At 39.6% G+C, this 20,786-nt stretch overlaps 1 non-coding gene across 1 annotated transcript; it reads left to right on the forward strand.

The window, feature by feature from the left end:
- The first annotated feature begins 19,155 nt into the window (after positions 1-19,155).
- Positions 19,156-19,274, forward strand: LOC134304400 (5S ribosomal RNA). Its single transcript, XR_010007848.1, has one exon. It is a non-coding gene; the product is annotated as a 5S ribosomal RNA (ribosomal RNA).
- The last annotated feature ends 1,512 nt before the right edge of the window (positions 19,275-20,786 follow it).

A 20,786-nucleotide genomic window follows, 5' to 3' on the forward strand; every position in this document is an offset into this window, starting at 1 on the left:
TCCCATGAAAAGATATACTTAAATATCTGCAGAAATGTGAGGGGTGTACTCACTTTTGTGATACACTGTATGTGCATGGCAGCTGGCAGCTCCCCTACAGCACCTTTTTAATCTCTCTCTGAGACTGAAGAAGGTGCCTACACTGTGTCTGAGCGCTTCAGACGTTCTTTTGTGCCAACTGCCATCAGACTGCATAACAATAGCAGAATACACAGACTGTCCTCACACTGATGAGCCAGCTTCCCCCCCCTACAATAACTTAAGATCTCCCCTTATCCTTGACTCTGTTTCATTATTCACACATATGTATATATCTACATATAGTATATATATAGTGTTTTTATTATATTGTTGTAATTACCACTGTTGTATAATAGTAATTTTTTTTATCATTTCCTTATTTTTTATTTTATTCTACTCTATTTTTATTTACTGTACTTACACTGTACTGGAGCTGCTGTAACACTCGAATTTACCCCATGGGGATCAATAAAGGAATCTTATCTTATCCTTCTTGGGTGGCCTGGAGGATAATTTGAATGAGTAGGATTTACACAAATCATACACACACAAATTAAAATGAACTAAAAGTTATAAGTAGCAAAAATAATTGGAGTCATTATTCAGCCCAGTCTGTGATGTCTGTAGTGAATTCTTGACATTCTTTGTGCAAACACGCCATGTTTCTGTCACATCTGGCAGGTGAAGCATTGTTGGCACGGCAGTCTCGACTTCATTTCTTAACCTCGGGTGATTAAACAGGTTTCCCTCAGAACCACCTCGGGGTAAAACAACGGAAAATGTAGTTAAAAATGTTAAATGTGAATTAAGTAAAATATCAGTTTTACAGACTCCGGCACCCCTAATTATTACAGCATAACTAAAAGGGAGAGCGAGCAGGTAACAAGGTCATGAAGGCTTTCACAGGACATCAGCGCCCATCTCCCCACCATCATCAAACCGGAGTGATCGGACAAGAGAGGCAGAACGACAGCAACCCAACATTCCCGATCACCACCGCCTTTGTCTATATTCGGGGTGGACAGCTCCGGCCCCAGAGTCCAGAAGCTGGACGCAACCAGAAGCCAACACGCAGCACCAGCAAATCTGACAAAACATGCGAGCACCAGACTGCCCAGACCCCAAATCTCCAGGACCGGAGCCACACACCCCTAAATTGGAAAAAATATTCAAAATTCTGAGTAAATAAATATGTTTTTAGTCTAGACTTAAACACTGAGACTGTGTCCGAATCCCAAACAGAGGCAGGAAGATTATTCCAAAGTTGTAGAGCTTTGTAAGAAAATGCTCTTCCACCAGCTGTGATCTTTTTAATTCTTGGAACTATAAGTAACCCTGCATCTTGTGAGCGAAGTGGACATGCTTGTAGTGATCAATAAGCTCACTCAGATACTCTGGAGCCAGACCACGTAGCGCTTTATAAGTTAGTAAAAGTATTTTGTAATCAATGCGGAATTTAACTGCATACTTTACGTTTGTAGTTTCCGAGCATTTATTATTTACATAAACGAATTGAGAGCGGTCAGTCAAATAGGATTCAAACCAAGAGACTCCAAGTCCTTTAACACCTACTGTATTTTCTAGCCTCTCCAGTAAAAATGTTATGATCGACAGTATCAAACGCTGCACTAAGATCTAATAGAACAAGAAAAGAGACATCCATTATCAGAAGACTAACAACTCGTTAACTACTCTAATTAATGCGGTTTCGGTACTATGGTTGGGTCTAAATCCAGATTAAAATTGGCCTGTAATTAGATAGAATGTGTGGATCAACATTAGGTTTTTTAATCAGGGGTTTAGTAACAGCACTTTTAGGTACGTACCCAAGGCTAAGGGATGCACTTATTAATGTAAGCAGGGGCTCTACAATGGCTGGGAGTAAATTGAGTTGGAACAGTATCGAGTATACACGATGATGACTTTGATGATTTAATCAATGCAGTTAGTTTATTTTGGGAGATTGAATTAAAGAAATTTAGTTGGATTACCTTGTTAGATAAGTGAATATTATTACCAATGCTGCTCAGAGTGAGTTCATACTTAAAATTGGCAACACACTCTGACTTTGAAATCATATTTCTTCTATCTTGTTATTAAACAATTTGAAAAAAATCATCACTGGTACAGTCGGGTGGTATATTAGATTCATCCACAAAGTTCAATCAGTTCATCTGGACACAAGTTTGTAGTAGAGATACGTTTCGTCACTCAATCCGAATGACTTCTTCAGTCTGAGCTGGTGTTGAATACCCCAACCTTATATGCAGTTGATTTGCATAACGACTGATCACCGTTGCATAACAATGGAACCGGTGATCAGGTCCATATGCAAATCAAAATGACCATTAATTACAATGGCCATGTGTGTCTTTTACACATGATTGGGGCAAAGCTCCTATTACAGCATTGTAAGATGGTGAGAGATGTACTCTCAGGCCTCCTCCCCGGTTTAGAGATGGTCGTTCCCTCTTCACATAAATGGCCTCTTTGACTCCACGTTCAAACCAGCGTTCCTCCTTCTCCAGGATCTGAACATCTTCATCATTAAATGAGTGGCCGCTGGCTTGCAGGTGAGTGTAAACTACAGAGTCCTGGCCAGAAGAGGTCGATCTTCTATGTTGGGCCATCCGTTTCGCCAGTGGCTGTTTAGTTTCCCCGATGTACAGTTCCCGGCAATCCTCTCGGCATACACTATGTCTGTGCTTTGTATAATCGTAACAGCATACACTACGTTACTCTGTTTGTGTCGAGGAACCCGGTCCTTAGGGTGAACTAATTTCTGGCGTAACGTGTTCTGGGGTTTGAAAGCAACTAAAACACGGTGTTTGGAGACTATCCGTCTCAATTGTTCCGATACTCCCGCCACATATGGAATCACCACTGGTTTGCGCTTAGCCCACGGTTGTTCTTCTCCTCCCTTCGATCCACTGGAGCTGCGTTTGGGCATTTTTCCCTCTTTTACGAATGCCCAGTTGGGATAACCACATTCACCCACGGCCTTCTTGACATGAGATTTCTCTCTATCCTTGGCCATAGTGTCTGTGGGGATGCTGTTTGCCCGGTGGTGCAGCGTCCTGATGACTCCTAGTTTGTGCTCCAATGAATGATGGGAGTCAAACCTTAAGTACTGGTCCGTGTGTGTTGGTTTGCGGTACACATTTACTTTTAAACGTCCCCCATCTTTTCTAGCAATTTCACAGTCTAAGAAGGCTAAACTGTTGTTGCTTGCATCCTCCCTTGTGAACTTGATGTGTTTGTCCATCGAGTTGATGTGGTCCATGAAATGTGGTACTTCCTCAGATTTTATTTTAACCCAGGTGTCACCCACATATCGGAACCAATGGCTCGGTGGTGTCCCTGAGTAGGACCTTAGTGCCTTCTTTTCCACTTCCTCCATGTACAGGTTAGCAACAATAGGTGAGACGGGGGATCCCATAGCACACCCATGTTTCTGTTTGTAGAACTGTCCTCTGTACGAGAAGTAGGTGGACTGAAGACATAGTTCTATAGAAGAGTGCACACCTGATCCGTGGTAAGGGTGGTCCTCGTGCTCAGGGTGGGGTCGCTGTGTAGTTTCCTACGGACCACCTCCACTGCCTCAGCAACCGGAATGCAAGTGAAGAGGGATGTAACATCATACGAGACCATAGTTTCTTCTGTCTCAATGATCATGCCCTTTACCTTGTCCACAAAATCCATGGTGTTCTGAATGTGGTGTTCCGTGCTACCTACCAACGGGTTGAGAATCAATGCTAAAAACTTAGAAATGTTATGTCACAGAGTTAATTATACAAACAATGGGTCGTAAAGGTACATCCTGTTTGTGTATCTTAGGTAACCCATACAGACTAGGTGTAGCCTCCCCTGGATATAATTTGTAGTACAAAGCCCTGTCAATGGCATTGTTCTGTTCTAAAACTTTCAGACAATCTATCACCTTTTTCTTGTAGCTACTACCTGGATCTCGTTTTAGCAGCTCATAAGTGTTAGTGTCACTAAGTAACAACATCACTTTCTCATGATAGTCTATCTGGTTTAACAGAACCATACATCTACCCTTGTCAGCAGGAAGTATGATAATGTTATTATCCTTAGTAAGTGCATACCTCTCATCTCTGCTGATGTTGGATGGCGGTGGCTTTGCATTACTAAGGCAAGCTGACACTTTCATCCGCAACTTTTCCGCTTCCAGGTCTATATTAGATTCAGTTTCGCTGACATTTTGAGTTAGTTTGGACACTGTCTCGAAAAGGAATCTAGGATTATTCTTGTTTTTCTCTATTAAGGAAGAATAATATAAAGCTTTAGCTTTTATGAGTGCATGTTTATACTCAGAGCATCTTTCCATGCTATCTTATACACTTCCAGTGTAGTGTGCCACCACTTGCTTTCTAATTTTCGTGCTGCTTGTTTAAGCACACGTGTGGTCATTGTACCATGGAGCAAGCTTTTTCTCCCTAATCAATTTAGTTTTGAGTGGGGCTACATTATCTAAGGTTGTGTGAAATACGGTCTCTAAATGCTGAGTTGTCTGATCTAGCTCTTTAGGTTCTGATGGTGATACAGTTGGTAATTCAGGTAGGCTGTTTATGAACGCTGCTGCAGATGTAATACTGCGCTTACATTTAAAACAATGTAGTTGCTGTATATTGGATAGGGACACTTCATACATTAAGAGGGAGTGATCAGAAATCATGTCATTCTGTGGCAGCACTGCCATAATGTGGTATGTGACATGTTCATACCATAAGTAAGTATTAAATCTAAGATGTGTTTACAGTGGTGAGTGGGTCCTGTTACATTTTGGGTAATACCTATAGATTCTAAAATAGAATCAAGCGCAATTTTGAGCGGATCATACTTATTCTCATAATGAATATTAAAGTCTCCAACAATTAAAGCTTTTTTAGTTGATAAGACTAATTTAGAAAGAAAATGGACCAGGACCAGGGGGTCGATAAACAGTAACTGGCTTAAACATACTAGTTTTACCAACTGAACATTTATTGGCTATGTCAGAGATAAGAATCTCAAATGAGTTTGTTATAGGAGTCATAAATTGTGGCTACTCTTCCTACACGACCGCCAAGATGTGGCTTATGTCCATAACTGTATCCTGGAGGAGCTGCTACATTTAAACCTAGATACTCATCAGGTCTAGCCCAGGTCTCAGTTAAACAAAGTGCAAATGTAAGTAAGTATAAGAAATGTATTCATGTATGTGTTTTTAAGAAATATTTTGATGTTTAAAAAAAAAAATAAAAAAATAAAAGCTAAGCAAGGTTGGGCTGAGTCAGTAACTAGATGGGAGACCACATGGGAATGCTAAGTGCTGTATGCTTCTTTTTTTTTTTAACCCCATTCGTTAAGTGTCATTTGAGCAAAAGATTAGGAGGGTGTCCTTCAAAAAAACTGTTTTTAGCTTATTTCAGTTTTTAGGTTTATTCACCTAAGGTTAAACAGTGAATGTGAATTAATATAACAAAGGAAACAATGTGTGAGGTGTGGAGATGTTTATGTGTTCACATTTGTGAGGGTTTGAGGCCAGATTTGAACCAGCAACCCACAGAACCAAGGAGCAGTGCTTTACCACTGCTCTACAGGAGGAGTGGAAAAAGCACATGGAAAAAGAACTAAAAAAAGGAGGTAGTAAAAAAAAAAAAGGCAGGAACAGCAAACAAAGGAGCTCAAACAAAGGGAGACAATAGTAAATAGATAAACACAACATTATCCTCAGTTTTAGGGCTGGAAACTCTCCTTTAACTAAAATGTTTGTTTTTTGAGAAACAAACTTAAACATGGGGCTGAACCCTTCAAGTTCAGCTCACACTTTTCACACAGATTTTCTTTCTGAATTTATACCTCAGTTAATCTGTCTATTTATTTTTCTTTGTTTCAGCTTCCTGTTATCTTTCCCTCTTTTCTTTTACTCGTTTGTTGTAGCTTTCTTCTTATTTTCTTTTTTTTTCTTTTCACCTTTTTGCTAATTACCATACCGTCTGCCCCTCGACAAATGTGCAGCCCTGAGCCATGGGTTCAGTGAGCTTTTTATGCAGAGCCCTGCAGGTGTGTCTGATTAGCAGTAATCAGTGCAAGGGCTTCTGGGAAATGGAATTCTGAGAGCTGCTCCCAGCTGCTCTCTTACTGTGCTGCCCAGGCCCCCTGCTGGTGACCGGCAGCGTGGACCGACCCCTTACAATCTATCTAAAACAGGGGTCCTCAAACTTTTTAACCAAAGGGCCAGATTACTGTTCTTCAGTGTTTCGGGGGGCCGGACCGCGTGTGAAATAGTAAACACACCCAAAAAAGCTATTTACTATGTATACTGGATGTAAAAATGGATGTATTGTCTGTGCTTTGTATAATTGTAGTTCATAATGATAATGCAGAAATTTTATTTATTTTAATAATTTCCATTATCCTACCTCATACAGTGTTTCCTTAAAAAATCAGTGTAAACTGTGAGCCTGCTTTTGCCTGACGACAGTAAGCATCAGGTTCCATATTTGTTACTGCCAGTCATAATAGCTAATAAATGTTGATCAGTGAGTCTGGATCTGGTTGGAGATTTAAGGTGTTTCAATTTCGAAAAAGTCTGCTCACAGATGTAGATGCTCCCGAAAACGGTAGTTACTTTGAGTGCATGTTTTATTGAGATCGGGGAGCAATGGAAAGAGAAGCATAACAATTAAACAATGTGCTTGAGTTTTGATTTTGGACCGCATAAATGCGTTGATCTCCGGGAGCAGGTCATTAAAACATTTCAAAACTTGCCCCATCTTCAGCTCAGACAAGAATTCCTGAAACTGCCTGTAGTTAAGAGCATTAGCTTTAATGAAATTAACACAGGACACAAAGATTTTCATAACGAAATCTCACTTAACTGCTTTGCGACAGTTCAGTGGCTGCGGTCACTCATCTCTCTATTGATGCGCCAATCACTCCCCTCATGCTTGGAGCGCCACCCGTTGGATCGCTGCCGTATAATCTACTGAGACTCCGGGGGGGGGCAATTTTTGTTTCCTCTGTTATCTTTCTATCTATCTGTCTGTCTGTCTGTCTATCTATGACAGGCCTTCCTGTTAATTCCAGCATGGATAGCTAGCTAGCTGGATATAACAGGCTTTTAATTCCAGCCTCTTTCGCTTACGCCCACACCAAACGTCTGATCTCGAGCGCCTCCTAGTGGTAGCAGAAAGTTGTAATTTTGAACTGCAGTTTGGGAGGGAAAGGCTCTTCCACTTTGTTAAGTTTGTACTTTTTATTTAAAAACTAGTTACTTTTGGTTAAAACTACTTTAATTTTTTGGTTTAGTTAAAGCTCCCCAGCAGAACTACTGCTTGGGGAGCCATTTACTTTGTTAATTTTCTTTAAAAATAGAGAACAACAACGGCATTGAAATGGAATTAAATACTGGAATACGCAATATGGACATGGACTTAAACAAGATGCAGAATACGGACAGACATACGAAAAATGAACCAGGAACGAAGGAACTGACTACGGAAAGGATTACCCCCGAAACAAAGAATAATGGAAATCAAAAGGATGGAAAATAAGGAAAACCCAAAACAAAGACAAAAATTCACGCAACGACCAAGACAACAAAGGAACTACAAAAAAGAAGCAATGGTCATCGTGGATGTAGGAGGTATAACAAATCTTGCTGCAATGGATATAATTAAAGCGGTAAATGACAAAATCGGATTCGGCAAACTTCTGGCAGTTAGAAGCAGACAAAATAAAGAATTTGAAATCACATTAGAAGATGAAGCTGATGTTGAAAAACTAACAGATGGACTACTCATAAAAGACAAGCTGTGTGAAGTAAGAACATTATGCTCAAGTTAACTGATGGTATCTTTTTTAAACCTACCGGCGTGCTTAGAATTCTACAGAGACTGACCCCCATTCTCCCGGTCAAGAGAAATTCTACCCGGGAATGAATGTAGCGGATGGAACGAGATTCATGAAAGTTTGATTCCCGAAAGAGGTTATCTCCTTACCGTAGAGCGTGAGGCTGGAAACAGCGGAAGGACTACAGTATTTCAGAGTAATACATGATAGACAAATAAAGATGTGCAGAATGTGTATGAGCCCAGACCACATAATGAGAGACTGTCCGAATTTTGTATGTAGAGAGTGCATGGAGCAGGGGCATCATGTAGCAGGATGGGGTTTTGTGTTGATTTCATCTAAATTGCTCTCCAGCTGAGGATGATTTGTAGGTACCTTTAAATTGCTGGGAGGTCCTTTCCCATGCTATAAGTATGGGCATTGGTTGACTACCTGTGGTGCACTTCCTGCTGTTTCCTCTTCCGGGGCATCTGACGTCCGTGCCGGCATGGACGAGTTTGGCTCCGTGTCTCCCGGTGAATCGCTTCTTAACGATTAAAAGCCATGTGGGCTTGTGTTTGTAGTACCGGTGCTATGTGGTGGGTTCTCTCACTGTTGGCGTGTTTCGCCTTCAGTCGAGTGAAAATAGCACATTACACTACATTACACTACTGTGACTACGGTAGCTGTTGTACCCGCTGGTCTGTACTCTGACTTTTACTGCGCTGAAAACTGCATTGCTGTATCCTGGTCTTTTAGCCTGGATCATGCTGGCTTGGTTCCAGTTTCCTGAGTGCTGCTGTTTTGCCTAAAGAACTGTTTTGCCTGAGCGACTGTTTTGTCTGGATTGCTGTTTTGTCTAAACTGTTTGGTCGGACTTTGTCATTTTGTCTACATTATTGTTTCGTCTGAGTCGTATTTTGAGTTATTGTTTTGTATAAATACATTTTGTTTATATGATTGTTTTTATTTATTTTGATTTAAGGTTTATTCTATTGGAGCATTGTGGTTTGTGTATTTTCTATTTTTGTCTTTTGTTGGTGTGGTGTAAGGGGGCTGCAAGAGACTAGAGACCCTGTGCTTACCTCATTGTGTGAGAAGCAAGAGAGATAAGTGTCCTTTGCCTCTTGAGCTATTAATTATCATTGCCCCCCCTTCACCACCTGTTTTATAATTATTCGTTTTTCTTTTTCCTCTGGTTGGACAGGAGCTGTGGGCCAAAGCAGGAGGCAGACGGACTTTGGTGGTGGAACCCCTTTCACTTGCCCTGCAGTCTAGAGCACATTGGGTGTTATTGAGGTGTGTGGTGTGATCACGTGTGGTGTGGTGTGTAGTGTAGGAGATTCCTTTACTTCCATATTTCCCGCTGCCGTGGTAAGCCCTCAGCCCTGTTCCTTCCGGCCGTGGTTGTCTTTATAAATTATAAATGGACCCATAGAGTGTTAAATGTGATGTGGCTAATCATTTTATACTAATTGTGTCTGTCTCAGAACGTGGCTTGTCCCGTGTGGAAACTTTTGTAAACAATTGTTAATAAAATTGACTAAGTGTTGGAAGTACGTCTCTGGTCTCCAAGTGTGTTCGAACCTGGGTGTCTTTCTTTCTGGGCCTTAAGTGCCCGTTATATAAATATTTCCTAAGCGTGAAATTCCCCTAGGTGGCGTTGTCGAGCAACTTTAACCTAAACAAACAAACCAAACGTCCACCAAACCGTCACAATCTGGCGTTGTCGGCAGGATTCACTTTTGAGAACCAGAGACGTAGGGTTCTTTTTGTGTTTATGTGGCAATTTTGGTTGTAATAGGGATTTAAAATTTAGTTCTATTTAAGGCAAAACGGCAGCATTTCTTTGAGGGACTGGATGGTTTTTAATGCTGTTCTGAGTTTTGGTGCAGCTTGCCCTCTGTTCGGATGGAGGAGATACAGCGACTCAGAGACCTAGTGTTGCGGCTTAAGGCTAACAACGAACGGTTACTTCAGGTAAGGGTTGCTGTTTTAACTGGTTCCGGTGCAGCTACTCTAGCTGCTCCTGTTTTAACTTTCTTGGGGCCTAGTTGTCCCTCTCATCAGGGGCATGTCATCTGTCAAAGATGCCAACCGCCAGGTTATTTTGCACATGAGTGTGATGGGAAACGTGTTTTTTTCTTCTCCTAGGATTTTGTCCTGTTTGTTAGATACTGGTCCCATGGTGTCTACAGTAACAGTTTTTCTCAGTAGTTTGAACCTTGGTTATGATGATCTCCAGTCCTGTCATTGGTTACAGCTTCAGGCCACCAATGGGCTTGATATCCCACACATGGGGTATCTAGAACTGGATGTCATGCTGTACAGTAAGGTGATGCTTCACTGGGGTCCTGGTTGTAAAGGATTCTACTGGTGCTTTGGTTGCAGTCCCTGGTGACTTGGGGATGCATATTTATCCGATGTTATCAGAAGCTTGTTGGGTTACATGGTCCCTCTTTTAATTATTTCGATTTGCCTTCAGGGCGCATGCTCCTGGTCCAGTTATTGAGGCCTTGTAGCGGGGTCATCAGTTTGCGGCCCAAGTTCCTCGAGACCCTATGGGTACCGTAAAGGTTTGAGGTACTCTGGTGTTGCATATACCTGGTGATGTGATAGTTGGTTGCCAAGATTCAGGGCATGAGTCTCATAGTTTTATGGCGTTAAGGCCAAATAAGCTTGGCTATTGATTTTAGTGTTGGAACTATCCCGTCATGGGTTGGAGGGGCCTACGGTAGCGCCTGTGGAGGATGTTTGGATCCTGGATGCACCCGCGGTGCAAGACGGATCTTAGTTTTTGGATCCTTCCTTGCCCTTGGAAGGTCCATCTTGTTCTGGTCTGTCATCTTTGCATCGGACTGTTTTGTTTAGCGGTCAGTCCTTTTAGTTTAGCTCATCGTCGGGCCGACGATGCAAAATGTTGGGGTGGATTGTAGCAGGATGGGGTTTTGTGTTGATTTCATCTAAATTGCTCTCCAGCTGAGGATGATTTGTAGGTACCTTTAAATTGCTGGGCGGTCCTTTCCCATGCTATAAGTATGGGCATTGGTTGACTACCTGTGGTGCACTTCCTGCTGTTTCCTCTTCCGGGGCATCTGACGTCCGTGCCGGCATGGACGAGTTTGGCTTCGTGTCTCCCGGTGAATCGCTTCTTAACGATTAAAAGCCATGTGGGCTTGTGTTTGTAGTACCGGTGCTATGTGGTGGGTTCTCTCAGCGTTTCTGTTGGCGTGTTTCGCCTTCAGTCGAGTGAAAATAGCGGCTATATTACACTACTGTGACTACGGTAGCTGTTGTACCCGCTGGTCTGTACTCTGACTTTCACTGCGCTGAAAACTGCATTGCTGTATCCTGGTCTTTTAGCCTGGATCGTGCTGGCTTGGTTCCAGTTTCCTGAGTGCTGCTGTTTTGCCTAAAGAATTGTTTTGCCTGAGCGACTGTTTTGTCTGGATTGCTGTTTTGTCTAAACTGTTTGGTCGGACTTTGTCATTTTGTCTACATTATTGTTTCGTCTGAGTCGTATTTTGAGTTATTGTTTTGTATAAATACATTTTGTTTATATGATTGTTTTTATTTATTTTGATTTGTGGTTTATTCTATTGGAGCATTGTGGTTTGTGTATTTGTGGTTTGTGACACAATAGAAACAACAGAAATGGAACAAGAAACAGACAACAAAGACGAAAAAGAGGAAACAATGGACACAGACAACATAACAGAGACAGCAAAGGAATAGACGAAAAGGAAAACCGAAGGGACAAAAAGAAAGACTAAACCGCAACCAAACATAGCAAATGCACTGGAAAAACAGAGGAAAAGAAGAGAAACAGCAAGGGAGAAAAGAATAAAAAAAACGGGTATGTTTGACGTTTTAAGCGAGGTACATTTAGAATAATGTAGAGTATTGGGTGTGTCACTCTTTTAATGAGTGCTTTAATTTTAACATCAATCAATGTAAGGGGGATTAGTGATTTCATGCATTTTAAAAGATTGATACACCTAACAGATAAAACTGATATTTTATGTTTACAAGAAACGTTTTGAATAATAAAACAGCAGAAGACTTAAGTAAAGAGTGGGAGGGGGATTTAATACACAATAGTAGAGAAAATAAAAGAGGAGGAGTAGCAATTTTAATTAAAAAAGATACTTTTGAAAAGGTAGAGAGAACTTTCTCAGACAAAAATGGACATATCTTAGCAGTAAAATTAACAAACAATAACAAAAGCTTAACTATATGTACATTACATGCACCCAATAATGTCAAAGAAAAAGAAACCTTTTTTAAAGACCTGAGTGTTTTAATGGAAAAATGAAACAAGACTATTTTAATTGGACATTTTAATACTGTATTTAGCAAAATAGATATTAATGATGAAATGAATTTTAGACCCGACACAGGAAGAGAACAATTAGCACAATATAGGAGATGTATGGAGACACAATAATCCAAAAAAAATTATCTATTCAAGGGAAGAAATATGTTTAACCAAACAGAAACAAAGCAGGATAGACTTTTTACTAAGCTTAGAAAAAATAAGGGCAAGCATGAAAAAAATAGAATACAAAAAATAAAATTTTAGTGATCATAATTTTATTACGGCGAAATTTGATTTTAATGCAGCAGTGCGAGGGCCGGGAGTGTGGGCTTTTAACTCGGAGCACTTACAAGATGAAATATTTAAAATAGAAATAAAAAAAATTTTTGAAAACAGTAAAAAATATATTTTATACAAACAAGAAATAGGAGTATGGTGGGATAACCTAAAATATGATATAAAGAAGTATGCAATAAAATATGGGATAAAAATGAGACGGATCAAAAGAAGCATAGAGATCAGAAAAACAGAAGAACTAGAAAATAAATTAAAGAATTACGGACATGTCGGGAACATCTTAATACTAGAAGAAAAATTAAAAGAACTAGAAGAAGAAAGTTTCAGAGGAGCAATAATAAGGAGCAAAGCACAGTACATGCTGCAGGGAGAAAAATGCACCAAATTTTTCTTCGAGCTAGAAAAAACTAAACAAAAATCTGATGAAATAAAAGTAATAAAAACAAAAGAGGGAAGTAGGTTAAAACAATAGAGGGAATTTTAAAAGAGACGTACAGCTTTTATTCCAATTTATATATAAAAAAATAGATCGAAGAAGAAGAAAATAATTATTTATTAACGCATATTACAACGAAACTAAAAGATGAGGATAGAGAACTGTGTGACAAAGCGATAGAGGAAGAGGAAATAGAGGAAGTAATAGATATTTTAAAAAATAAGAAAGGTCCGGGAATAGATGGTTTTACAGTGGAATTTTATAAAGCTTTTAAAACCACTTTTATCCCAATTTTAGCTAAATTATTTAATGAAATATATAAACAAGGAGAAGTTACACAGCAAATGAAAAAAGGGATGATTAAGCTGATTTTCAAGAATAAAGGTGATAAGTCTGACCTAAAACAATATAAACCTTTAAGCATGTTAAACATAGATTAAAAAATTTTAGCAAAGGTTTTAGCAAATTGTTTAAAAAAGGTTTTACCTGACATCATAAAAACTAATCAAGCGTACGGAGTCATGAACAGAGACATTGCAGACACAGTAAGTAACATAACAGACATTATATGGTACATGAAAACAAAAAAGATAAAAGGATCTTTAATTAGTGTAGACTTACTGAAAAATGAATTACTGAAAAAGCCCTTGACACAGTAGATCATAAATACCTTTTTGATGTTTTAACAGCTTTCGGGTTTGGGAAAAGTTTTAAACGATGGTTGAAATGTCTATATTCTGACGCCTACAGCTGCGTAAATGTGAATGGTTTTTAACTGATTTTATTCCGGTGACAAGATCAATACGTCAAAGTTGTCCTCTGTCTGCACTATTATACACGTTAGTGACGGAACTGCTCGGTTTGGCCATCGGTGGGAACGAGTACATTCAACGGATTTCAATAGAAGGTTCTAAAAAGCAAGAGAAAATGTTTCAATACGCTGATGACACTACACCGATTTTAAAAGATATCGATAGTATAAATAGAGTAATGAATATCTTAGATAGATACTGTAAAGAATCTGTAAATAAAAAGAAAACACAATACATGAGACTATGCAATGCCGAGATTTTACCTAAAGACATTTTTACCTAAAGCAAAAGAGAAGATAAAAATTTACATAACATGGGGGAAGATGAAAACGGAATAAGAGACATCATATGGGAAGAAACACTAAACAGGATGCAGAAAAAACTGAATAATTGGAGAAAATGGAATCTGTTTTTGAAAGGGAAGGTCCTAGTAATAAATGCGTTGTTTTTTATCGAAAATGTGGTATGCGGCCGGGGTATTAAGCATGCCGATGTGGGTGGTCAAACACGTTAAAAGGACAGTACTTAATTTTTTATGGGAGGGAAAACCACCAAAAATAGCATATGATACATTAATAGGGAAAAAGAACGATGGAGGATTAGGACTATTAGACATTTTCATAAGAAAGCAAAGTCTAAGGGTTAAAATAATTAAAAAATATCTAAGCGAGGAAGAACATGTTAGGAAAAAGATTTTTAATTTTTATATAAATAATTGTGTAGGAAGAGAAATGAACACAAATGCTATATACATGAAAATAAAAGAGAACATGTTTCAGGATTTGCCAGACTTTTATGAAGAGGTTTTTAGAGCTTGGGGTGATTTTATGGAAAATATCAATTTTAAAGTGGAGGGGAGAAAACATCTTTTAGATCAACCAATTGTTTTTAAACAAACAGATTCTTTTTAATGAGCACTGTTTTTTTAAAAACTGGTTTGAGGCACGTGTTAAACAGATAAAAGATGTTTTATATGAATTTCGCACAGGGTATCTACCCACGCAGGCTATAATAGACTATATAGAAGAAAATGAAGAAATAGAAAACAAAGATGTCATCGAAAAAAAATATGGAATTTTAAAACAAGCAATCCCTGAAGAGTGGATTAAAAAGATAGAAGAAAATGAAGGAAATAAAAACATGAGAATAGAAGTGAGATTTGGAAAAGACGTAATCCCGATAAATAACTGTGGCTACAAATATCTAATTTAAAGTTCTTAAAACAAAGCGTGGGTAGAACCCAGGGCGGGACTATATTGGAGCAAGATGTACCCAGACCTACAGAGAAAGAGCATATGGGAACCTTATAAAGGACCAAAGCTGCTAATTTTAGAGAACCTTGACTTCTATATAAAACATAACTGCATTATGATGAGCAGAGACTCTACAATTAGGGTCATCACTCAGCTTAAATTTGTGAAGTATGTAACAAAAATGAGGGGGGGAGAACATAAGACATACTGTATATTAAGTGTTTTATACTGAAATTAAAAAGAATGGTAAGAGTTTTATTGGGGGACATGGTAGATGATTTTAATTGGGAAACTTTGTTTTTATTTGGTTTTAATAGTAAATGCAAGAATACACTGATCTTGATGAATGGAAAAGGTGAAGTATTCGAAAATCTCTTTGTAAAAACAAATCCTGTTACTGAAGGAGCGGATGTAAAGTAAATCTACCGGCATGTTCATGTTGAATTTTTAAATGTACCCAGCTAGCCTTGTAATTGTGGCCCACTTCCGGCGCAGCTCCTGCCAGCCGAGCCTGCCACATCTGGTTCAGTGCCGGCAGCCCGTGTCGGCTCTGACTCTTTTTGAATGACTGCCCAGAATCGGGCCAAATACACTGGCCCAAATCCGGATGCCAGATCTTCGCCGACTCTCCCATAACTGGGCCGGAATAGCCCCCAAAACACTGCAATACTATTTATTTCCCGTTTTCTTCTCCTTTACATCATCATAGATAAAATAGTACATTTATGCTACAGATTAACTACAGATTGTGCAGTAGAAAGTATTTTATTAAGATAATTGCAGCAAGTAGTATAATAATAATAATCCGAATATAAAAAAATAATTATCAGAATATTATAAAAGTGAACCAAAATGACAACTATATGAATATTATATATAGAAAATAACATATACACTGCCTGGCCAAAAAAAAGATCACACACTCTAATAATTGGTTGGACCGCCTTTAGCTTTGATTATGGCACGCATTCGCTGTGGCATCGTTTCCACAAGCTTCTGCAATGTCACGACATTTATTTCTGTCCAGAGTTGAATTAATTTTTCCCCAAGATCTTGTATTGATGATGGGAGATTTGGACCACTGCGCAAACCCAGCACATCCCAAAGATTCTCAATGGGGTTCAGGTCTGGACTCTGTGGTGGCCAATCCATGTGTGAAAATGATGTCTCATGCTCCCTGAACCACTATTTCACAATCTGAGCCCGATGAATCCTGGCATTGTCATCTTGGAATATGCCCATGCCATCAGGGAGGAAAAAATCCATTGATGGAATAACCTGGTCGTTCAGTATATTCAGGTAGTCAGCTGACCTCATTCTTTGGGCACATAACGTTGCTGAACCTAGACCTGACCAACTGCAGCCCCAGATCATAGCACTGCCCCCACAGGCTTGTATACGGTAGTCACTAGGCATGATGGGTACATCGCTTCAGCCTCCTCTCTTCTTTCCCTGATACACCCGTCACTCTGGAACAGGGTAAATCTGAACTTATCAGACCACATGACCTTCTTTCATTGCTCCAGAGTCCAATCTTTATGCTCCCTAGCAAATTGAAGCCGTTTTTGCCGGTTTAGCCTCACTGACAAGTGGTTTTCTTAAGGCTACACAGCTGTTTTGTCCCAATCCCTTGAGTTCCCTTTGCATTGTGTGTGTGGAAATGCTCTTACTTTCACTATTAAACATATCCCTGAGTTCTACTGTAGTTTTTCTACCATTTGATTTCACCAAATGTTTAAGTGATCGCCGATCACGATCATTCAAGATTTTCCTCAAAGATGATGTTTCCCCACTGTCCTTCCACTTTTTAATAATGTGTTGAACAGTTCTTAACCCGATTTTAGTCATTTCCACTTCTCCTTAGATGTTTTCTCTGCTTGATGCATGCCAATAATTTGACCCCTCTGAATCAGATTAACATCTTTTCCACGACCACAGGATGTCTTTCCACATGGTTAACAAATGAGAAGCTACTCACTGCATCAGTTAGGGTTAAATAACTTGTTACCAACTGAAACAATCACCCATGAAGTAATTATCCAATGGGAGGCTCTTACCTACTTGCTTAGTTAAATCCAGGTGGTGACCTTTTTTTGGCCAGGCAGTGTAATTGCATATAAGAATAATAATTATAAAAGTGAACAATATTGTAAATATAAATACTATACTACGCATACACAATACTACTAAACATACTACTACTACTACATCTACTAATACATCCTATATACATACCATAAAAATTTATCACACACATATATCATATATATATACAGTGTATCACAAAAGTGAGTTACACCCCTCACATTTCTGCAGATATTTAAGTATATCTTTTCATGGGACAACACTGACAAAATGACACTTTGACACAATGAAAAGTAGTCTGTGTGCAGCTTATATAACAGTGTAAATTTATTCTTCCCTCAAAATAACTCAATATACAGCCATTAATGTCTAAACCACCGGCAACAAAAGTGAGTACACTCCTTAGTGAAAGTTCCTGAAGTGTCAATATTTTGTGTGGCCACCATTATTTCCCAGAACTGCCTTAACTCTCCTGGGCATGGAGTTTACCAGAGCTTCACAGGTTGCCACTGGAATGCTTTTCCACTCCTCCATGACGACATCACGGAGCTGGCGGATATTCGAGACTTTGCGCTCCTCCACCTTCCGCTTGAGGATGCCCCAAAGATGTTCTATTGGGTTTAGGTCTGGAGACATGCTTGGCCAGTCCATCACCTTTACCCTCAGCCTCTTCAATAAAGCAGTGGTCGTCTTAGAGGTGTGTTTGGGGTCATTATCATGCTGGAACACTGCCCTGCGACCCAGTTTCCGGAGGGAGGGGATCATGCTCTGCTTTAGTATTTCACAGTACATATTGGAGTTCATGTGTCCCTCAGTGAAATGTAACTCCCCAACACCTGCTGCACTCATGCAGCCCCAGACCATGGCATTCCCACCACCATGCTTGACTGTAGGCATGACACACTTATCTTTGTACTCCTCACCTGATTGCCGCCACACATGCTTGAGACCATCTGAACCAAACAAATTAATCTTGGTCTCATCAGACCATAGGACATGGTTCCAGTAATCCATGTCCTTTGTTGACATGTCTTCAGCAAACTGTTTGCGGGCTTTCTTGTGTAGAGACTTCAGAAGAGGCTTCCTTCTGGGGTGACAGCCATGCAGACCAATTTGATGTAGTGTGCGGCGTATGGTCTGAGCACTGACAGGCTGACCCCCCCCACCTTTTCAATCTCTGCAGCAATGCTGACAGCACTCCTGCGCCTATCTTTCAAAGACAGCAGTTGGATGTGACGCTGAGCACGTGCACTCAGCTTCTTTGGACGACCAACGCGAGGTCTGTTCTGAGTGGACCCTGCTCTTTTAAAACGCTGGATGATCTTGGCCACTGTGCTGCAGCTCAGTTTCAGGGTGTTGGCAATCTTCTTGTAGCCTTGGCCATCTTCATGTAGCGCAACAATTCGTCTTTTAAGATCCTCAGAGAGTTCTTTGCCATGAGGTGCCATGTTGGAACTTTCAGTGACCAGTATGAGAGAGTGTGAGAGATGTACTACTAAATTGAACACACCTGCTCCCTATGCACACCTGAGACCTAGTAACACTAACGAGTCACATGACATTTTGGAGGGAAAATGACAAGCAGTGTTCAATTTGGACATTTAGGGGTGTGGTCTCTTAGGGGTGTACTCACTTTTGTTGCCGGTGGTTTAGACATTAATGGCTGTATATTGAGTTATTTTGAGGGAAGAATAAATGTACACTGTTATATAAGCTGCACACAGACTACTTTTCATTGTGTCAAAGTGTCATTTTGTCAGTGTTGTCCCATGAAAAGATATACTTAAATATCTATCTATCTATCTATCTATCTATCTATCTATCTATCTATCTATCTAATCTATCTATCTATCTATCTATCTATCTATCTATCTATCTATCTATCTATCTATCTATCTATCTATCTATCTATCTATCTATCTATCTATCTATCTATCTATCTATCTATCTATCTATCTATCTATCTATCTATCTATCTATCCATCTATCTATCTATCTAAAAGGCCTTCCAATGTAATTCCAGCCCAGATAGCTGGCTAGCACTCAGATAGCTGGCTGACTAGCTATAACAGTCCTTTAAATCCAGCCTCTTTCGCTTACGGCCAAACCACCTTGGAAATGCCTGATCTCGTCCGATCTCAGAAGCCAAGCAGGGTTGGGCTCAGTCAGTACTTAGATGGGAGACCGCCTGGGAATACTGAGTGCTGTAAGCTTTTCATTTTTTGGCTTCAGCCCCATTCATTAAGTGTCATTTAGCTAGCATAATAAAGGATCTATCTATCTATCTATCTATCTATCTATCTATCTATCTATCTATCTATCTATCTATCTATCTATCTATCTATCTATCTATCTATCGATCGATCGATCGATCGATCGATCGATCGATCTACTAAAGGCCTTCCAATGTAATTTCAGCCCAGATAGCTGGCTAGCACTCAGATAGCTGGCTGACTAGCTATAACAGTCCTTTAAATCCAGCTTCTTCCGCTTACGGCCAAACCACCTTGGGAACGCCTGACCACGCCCACAGCAGTGAACAGGGAATACAAGGTACAGAAGGGAGAGAAAGGCTCTCCCACTTTTGTTTGGTAGTTTTCTCAGATTTTCTGGACTAATAACAACTCAATACTCCAAACAAAAATAAACATTGTTGCAGTTGAAGCTCCCCAGCACCTAGGTGACTTGGGGAGTAACATCTCCTTTGCAAAATGGAACATTTAACGGATAAAGAACTCGGAACGGACAATGGACAAAGACAAAAGGACTTAGATTCAAACATGATGCAGAAAGCGGACGGACCAAAGAACAACGGAAAAGGCAAGGAACAAACAACCACGGAAAAGATCAGCGATGTAACAAAGAAAACAAATCACGAGACACGAGAATTACAAGAAGGAAGAAAAGGAGACTTGAAAGAAAAAAGGATGAACACACCAAAGCAAATATACGAATACAAGAAAGAAACAACAATAATAATAGATGTAAGTAATACGCAAGAGACTACGGCAACAGAAATAATACAAGTAATAAATGAGGAAATGGGTTTTGGAAAGTTGATGGCAGTCAGAATGAGACAAAATAAAGAATTTGAAGCTACACTCCAAACGGAAGAAGATTGTCTGAAAATACTAGACGGAATAATGATAAAAGGGAAATTATGTGAAACAAAAAGACTTTGCTTCAACGAAATGACTGTTTCCTTTTTAAATTTACCGGCGTACGTCGAGGACAAGATAATTTTAGACAAACTTTTAACATGGGGAGTAACACCATGCCTGCCTATAAAGAGAAGATTTTACCAGGGAACAATAATAGCAGATGGGACTCGTTTTTTAAAAGTCAAATTCCCTAAAGAGGTTAAATCTTTACCATACAGCACAAAATTTGAAACGGCAGAAGGTCTCCAATATTTTAGAGTAATTCATGACGGACAAATAAGGCTATGCAGATTATGTGCAGGGACAGGACATTTGATAAAAAACTGTCCAAACCTTGTTTGTCGAGAATGTATGGAGCAAGGACACTTTGCGAAACATTGTACGGCAATTAAATGCCCAGACTGCAATCGAGCATTAATAAGTTGCACATGTACAGATGGAGAAGAAATAGAAAAAGAAACAGAACAAGAAAACGGGGGAAAAAAAAGAGCACAAAAAAACAGAAGAAGAGAATGGGACTGAAATATCGAAAATACAAGAAGAAGAGGAGGAACAACAAAATCA

The sequence above is a fragment of the Trichomycterus rosablanca genome (assembly GCF_030014385.1).
Source record: "Trichomycterus rosablanca isolate fTriRos1 chromosome 5 unlocalized genomic scaffold, fTriRos1.hap1 SUPER_5_unloc_1, whole genome shotgun sequence".
In the NCBI taxonomy this organism is placed as follows: domain Eukaryota; kingdom Metazoa; phylum Chordata; class Actinopteri; order Siluriformes; family Trichomycteridae; genus Trichomycterus; species Trichomycterus rosablanca.